Here is a 5,937-nt window from a genome sequence, read left to right on the forward strand (position 1 = left end):
CACATTTGCGGTCGTTTTTCCTGCCTAAGGAACGCAGTCGCTAGCAATGATGTATTCTGGATTTGAGGGACGCTTACTGCACAGGACTTAATCAAGAAATTCCCATTTGAGGTGTTGGGAATGCTCAATTAAAATTAAAAATCATGCATCCCTCCGTCTAACGACGACAGTAGTTGAACGCGAAGCTTTCTGGTGGTGGATTCTTTGGTTGGCCAATCCCATACTGCGAGTACGCGCTACTCTGGAGGTACGCACCACGTTTCTGGACTACCCACAGCAACTCCAATAAAGAAAACTCCAGCGTTCGCCGTAGTCGTGGTAACACTTGCTCAGAACGAGAGAGACCCCTCCCCCTCCAAGGCAATGTTCAATGATTATCACTTCAAAAAAAATGAATGAAGCTTAAAGGTCCTTGCCGCAGCAAAGAAGAAAAGCGGCTGCAATGGCGGACTGAAACCATCGTTTTGGTCGTGAAGAGTGCGTACAGCGCTTCCCTACCTTCAAGCCTTACGCGTTAGTTTGAGCTTCCTTCATTTTTTCCTTTCACTTCAACCACGATCATTCATCATCATCGTCAAAGTTAGCTTTCCTGCACGGCGTATTGGCGTACAATGTTCATCAGTTAGTACATTAAATCTTCGCTTTAATAAACCGCCTATACGATATGCACTTCACATTTCCTCAGCGGCATCTTTGGTGGTGTAGCCGAGTGGCCGATTCTGGAGGCAAAAAATCTTTCACTCTTCATGGGAACCAACAGGCACTAACCAGTACTATGTTCGTGTAATCTTTGTTAATTCGCCCATTTCGTGTGTATGTAGAAACTGTGTATCGTCTGTGTTTATTTGAGTGTATCGTCTGTGTTTACCGTCTGTGTGTATCGTCTGTCTTTATTTCAGAAGATATATCACCCTAATTCTACCTTAAAACAACAACTTATTACAACACCTGTCTATATGTCATCTCGAACGGACTATAGTTGCGAAGTCGGCTTGCCGTCTTGTTGTGCCAACCTATATAATGATTCATTTATTCCTGAAACAAGTGTACAAAGAAACCACCTCTCCGCCGCCATCGCATCCATTACTGATACAGCCTTTTTCAAAACTGCTGTACATAACGCCCAGTGCTCGTAGAATGCAATAGCAGATTGTCTATCATCTTACATTCGTGTAAATAGTGCACGTTCATGGTCGTCATATGCGCATCTAAACCATTCCAGTGTTGTAAAAACTGCACATTCTCTTCCCTTATGTCCCACCACTCCATTCTGTTGTGACCTAAGGGCCCTGAAAGTATCTGTAATAAATAAATAAATAAATAAACAAATAATAAACAAGTAAGTAAATAAATAAGTAAAGAAATATAAATAAATAAATATATAAAATAATAAATAAATAAATAAATAAATAAATAAATAAACCTTGCGTTGGCTTCCTCCATTCCATTTGCGTTTTTGGCTTTGCAATCTCGCACAAGATGGCTGGAATTCGTATTTTTGATTCTCTTTGACTGGCCGTAGTAGGGAAGGTGAAAAGGCAGGTTTACTGCACCTAAGCTTTCTGAAAAGGGCCGAGGAAGTACTCTGCCTTGCGTGTCCCACGTGCTTCGTGCGCACGACTTCGCGGGTTTAAACAAATATCTTCGCCACGGAGGAAATTTCCTACACGCACCATTGGGGGTATGCACACTGTCTCTTCGTCCCAAGAAATAGGCCGGAACTCCCACCTGGCCTGGGTGTAAATGCCCCGCCTGTCAGGGAAAATTTTATTGAAAGCGTACAGTATATACGGGAAGTGTTTCGTGCTGAGGATGATCCCCCTGAGTGGTTGCCTGTACTTGGCGATTTAGTGTGTCTTAGAAAGTTTTAAAGCCACGTAGCCAGCCAAGTAGGGTTGACGGATCATTACATGACATGATGTGTCATGTGCTGTATAAATGTCAAAGCAGGCAATAAATAAAAAAAGCCTGGTGGCGCAATGTTAGCTCGTCTCACTCCAGATCAGAAGGTTGCGTGTTCGAATCACGTCTGGGTCATTCGTGTTTTTTTTTGCTTTCTGTTCCAGTAGGACATTTTTATCGGAAAATCAGATAGTGTCTAGACACCCCTCATCTTGCAGGGCAGAGTCCCATGACGCCACTGTAGTGAGACCACAATTGCCCCTGAAGGAGAGAGAGAGAGAGAGAGAAACTTTAATCACAGTTGAAGTGAGCATATTTGTGGTCGAGGTCTTCAGTCCAAGACTCCGTTGGTACGACCGGCTGTCTTCGCCCTTTCCGCTAGCAACAGAGTTATTTCCAATATGACGAATGCTTGGTTGAGATGTTCTAGGGGATCTTTCTGCTTTTATTCTACGCACTATTTACGGAAATAAATAGGCCGGGAGCTCTCGTCTGGCCTAGTGGCGCAATGGTAGCGCGTCTGACTCCAGATCAGAAGGTTGCGTGTTCGAATCACGTCCGGGTCATTCGTGTTTTTATTTTTTTACTTTCTATTCCAGTAGGACATTTTTATCGTCAAATCAGGTAGTGTCTAGACAACCCTCATCTTGCAGGGCAGAGTCCCATGACGCCACTGTAGTGAGACCCCAATTACCCCTGAAGGAGAAACAGAGTTATTTCCAATATGACAGATGCTTGGTTGAGATGTTTTAGGGGATTTTTCTGCTTTTATTCTACGCACTATTTACGGAAATAAATAGGCCGGGAGCTCTCGTCTGGCCGGGTGGCGCAATGGTAGCGCGTCTGACTCCAGATCAGAAGGTTGCGTGTTCGAATCACGTCCGGGTCGTTCGTGTTTTTATTTTTTACTTTCTATTCCAGTAGGACATTTTTATCGTCAAATCAGGTAGTGTCTAGACAACCCTCATTTGCAGGGCAGAGTCCCATGACGCCACTGTAGTGAGATCCCAATTACCCCTGAAGGAGAAACAGAGTTATATCCAATATGACAGATGCTTGGTTGGGATGTTCTAGGGGATCTTTCTGCTTTTATTCTACGCACTATTTATGGAAATAAATAGGCCGGGAGCTCTCGTCTGGCCTGGTGGCGCAATGGTGGCGCGTCTGACTCCAGATCAGAAGGTTGCGTGTTCGAATCACGTCCGTGTCATTCGTGTTTTTATTTTTTTACTTTCTATTCCAGTAGGACATTTTTATCGTCAAATCAGGTAGTGTCTAGACAGCCCTCATCTTGCAGGGCAGAGTCCCATGACGCCACTGTAGTGAGACCCCAATTACCCCTGAAGGAGAAACAGAGTTATTTCAAATATGACAGATGCTTGGTTGAGATGTTTTAGGGGATTTTTCTGCTTTTATTCTACGCACTATTTACGGAAATAAATAGGCCGGGAGCTCTCGTCTGGCCTGGTGGCGCAATGGTAGCGCGTCTGACTCCAGATCAGAAGGTTGCGTGTTCGAATCACGTCCGGGTCATTCGTGTTTTTATTTTTTTACTTCCTATTCCAGTAGGACATTTTTATCGTCAAATCAGGTAGTGTCTAGACAACCCTCATCTTGCAGGGCAGAGTCCCATGACGCCACTGTAGTGAGACCCCAATTACCCCTGAAGGAGAAACAGAGTTATTTCCAATATGACAGATGCTTGGTTGAGATGTTCTAGGGGATTTTTCTGCTTTTATTCTACGCACTATTTACGGAAATAAATAGGCCGGGAGCTCTCGTCTGGCCTGGTGGCGCAATGGTAGCGCGTCTGACTCCAGATCAGAAGGTTGCGTGTTCGAATCACGTCCGGGTCATTCGTGTTTTTATATTTTTACTTTCTATTCCAGTAGGACATTTTTATCGTCAGATCAGGTAGTGTCTAGACAACCCTCATCTTGCAGGGCAGAGTCCGATGACGCCACTGTAGTGAGACCCCAATTACCCCTGAAGGAGAAACAGAGTTATTTCCAATATGACAGATGCTTGGTTGAGATGTTCTAGGGGATCTTTCTGCTTTTATTCACGCACTATTTATGGAAATAAATAGGCCGGGAGCTCTCGTCTGGCCTGGTGGCGCAATGGTAGCGCGTCTGACTCCAGATCAGAAGGTTGCGTGTTCGAATCACGTCCGGGTCATTCGTGTTTTTATTTTTTTACTTTCTATTCCAGTAGGACATTTTTATCGGCAAATGAGATAGTGTCTAGACACCCCTCATCTTGCAGGGCAGAGTCCCATGACGCCACTGTAGTGAGACCTCAATTACCCCTGAAGGAGAAACAGAGTTATTTCCAATATGACAGATGCTTGGTTGAGATGTTCTAGGGGATTTTTTTGCTTTTATTCTACGCACTATTTACGAAAATAAATAGGCCGGGAGCTCTCGTCTGGCCTGGTGGCGCAATGGTAGCGCGTCTGACTCCAGATCAGAAGGTTGCGTGTTCGAATCACGTCCGGGTCATTCGTGTTTTTATTTTTTTACTTTCTATTCCAGTAGGACATTTTTATTGGCAAATCAGATAGTGTCTAGACACCCCTCATCTTGCAGGGGAGAGTCCCATGACGCCGTTGTAGTGAGACCCTAATTACCCCTGAAGGAGAAGCAGAGTTAGTTTGCGATACTACGGATGCTAGGTTGAGATGTTCTAGGGGAGTTTTCTGCTTTCTTTCTACGCACTATTTACGGAAATTACTCCGACTCTGGCTATGCCGACACTATGAATACCTCTTCCCCGAATGTCTTGTTGCCTCTTACAACCTCTTTCGGGCTATTCTAGTCACAAGTTGAGTTGTAGACGCAAAATAAAATGCTGCGCATAAACAGAGCAGCATTGCAAAAACACGTCAAGCTTCTCGCCAGAAAACTGCGGAGGCACATAAAAAACTCGATCAAGGATTACGCGCAAACACGAGCCAACTCTTCGGACCGGATGAAAGTCACGAACGACGCAAACCTAGATCAATAACCAATCTCTCTTTGGAGATGTACTCAGTGAATAGCGTGCCTTGCGACGTGCCCAAGTAGCGCTGCCGTCTTTGCACGGCATGTCTATCGCAGACATGCGTTTTGCGTGCGTGCGGTGTTTTTTTGCGAAACGGCAACTGAAGAAGGCAAACAAGCGAAAGTATGAGTGCATTGATTTCTTTTTACTTTCGCCTTGCCTTCGCTGGCGGTTGTATAGCAAGACGTGTCGCGGTTTTGATACAACGATAAACGTGCCGTCGTGGCCAGGTGACTTATTTCCGCCGGTTACCATACTATGGCTCGCACTTTTTTTATCAACAAAACTCATGTCCACGCACGCACGGGACATTTCGCAAGTCATGGCCGTGCACAATTTATAATATAAAACGCGTACCTTGAGACGTGATCTATCCATTTCTAGCGTATTACGGCTAAATCAATATTGGAAGACCAAGGCCACCTTAAATGACCCCCACGTCGATACGAACGGTTCCAAAACCCACGAAGGGACTGAAGAGCACCAAAGTATGGCAATCATCTGTGCTAAATGATGAATGATTACCAAATTTAATTATTATTTGTTTATGTATTGATTGTAATGTTTAGTGAGTTAGAATAAAGGGGATCAAGGCGGATTCAGATAGGTTAAGGTACATCAGAATGAATTTAAATTATTAAGCGGATTTGAGGAATTAGGATGGAATATGGCAATCAGCTGTGCTAAATGACGAATGATTACCAAATTTATTTACTATTTGTCTAGTGATTGATTGTAACGTTTAGTTAGTTAGAATAAAGTGGGATCAAGGTGGATCAGAATGAATTTAAATTTATTAAGTGGATTTGAAGAATTAGGATGGATTAAGGCTGGATTCAGGTGTATTAAGATGAATTAAGGTAAGACAAGATAGGTTAATATAGACTAAGGCGGATTAAGCAGGGTGATTTTTTCTTAAAATACCGGGGCTGCTGTGTTGACGGGTGGACGTTTATGCAAAAGGTACCAGCCGCAATAGTATGCGAGGATTTC

General features: G+C 43.9%; 7 non-coding genes across 7 annotated transcripts; all 7 read left to right on the forward strand.

Annotated features, from left to right (window-relative positions):
* The first annotated feature begins 2,396 nt into the window (after positions 1-2,396).
* Positions 2,397-2,468, forward strand: Trnaw-cca (transfer RNA tryptophan (anticodon CCA)). Its single transcript has one exon. It is a non-coding gene; the product is annotated as a tRNA-Trp (tRNA).
* Positions 2,469-2,719: 251 nt separating this feature from the next.
* On the forward strand, positions 2,720-2,791 carry Trnaw-cca (transfer RNA tryptophan (anticodon CCA)). Its single transcript has one exon. It is a non-coding gene; the product is annotated as a tRNA-Trp (tRNA).
* A 249-nt stretch (positions 2,792-3,040) lies between these two features.
* Trnaw-cca (transfer RNA tryptophan (anticodon CCA)) lies at positions 3,041-3,112 on the forward strand. The gene has a single exon. It is a non-coding gene; the product is annotated as a tRNA-Trp (tRNA).
* A 251-nt stretch (positions 3,113-3,363) lies between these two features.
* Trnaw-cca (transfer RNA tryptophan (anticodon CCA)) lies at positions 3,364-3,435 on the forward strand. The gene has a single exon. It is a non-coding gene; the product is annotated as a tRNA-Trp (tRNA).
* Positions 3,436-3,686: 251 nt separating this feature from the next.
* Trnaw-cca (transfer RNA tryptophan (anticodon CCA)) lies at positions 3,687-3,758 on the forward strand. The gene has a single exon. It is a non-coding gene; the product is annotated as a tRNA-Trp (tRNA).
* Positions 3,759-4,008: 250 nt separating this feature from the next.
* On the forward strand, positions 4,009-4,080 carry Trnaw-cca (transfer RNA tryptophan (anticodon CCA)). Its single transcript has one exon. It is a non-coding gene; the product is annotated as a tRNA-Trp (tRNA).
* Positions 4,081-4,331: 251 nt separating this feature from the next.
* Positions 4,332-4,403, forward strand: Trnaw-cca (transfer RNA tryptophan (anticodon CCA)). Its single transcript has one exon. It is a non-coding gene; the product is annotated as a tRNA-Trp (tRNA).
* The last annotated feature ends 1,534 nt before the right edge of the window (positions 4,404-5,937 follow it).

This window comes from Haemaphysalis longicornis, unplaced genomic scaffold (genome assembly GCF_048455015.1).
Source record: "Haemaphysalis longicornis isolate Haplotype H1 unplaced genomic scaffold, Haemaphysalis longicornis Haplotype H1 scaffold_10, whole genome shotgun sequence".
NCBI lineage: Eukaryota > Metazoa > Arthropoda > Arachnida > Ixodida > Ixodidae > Haemaphysalis > Haemaphysalis longicornis.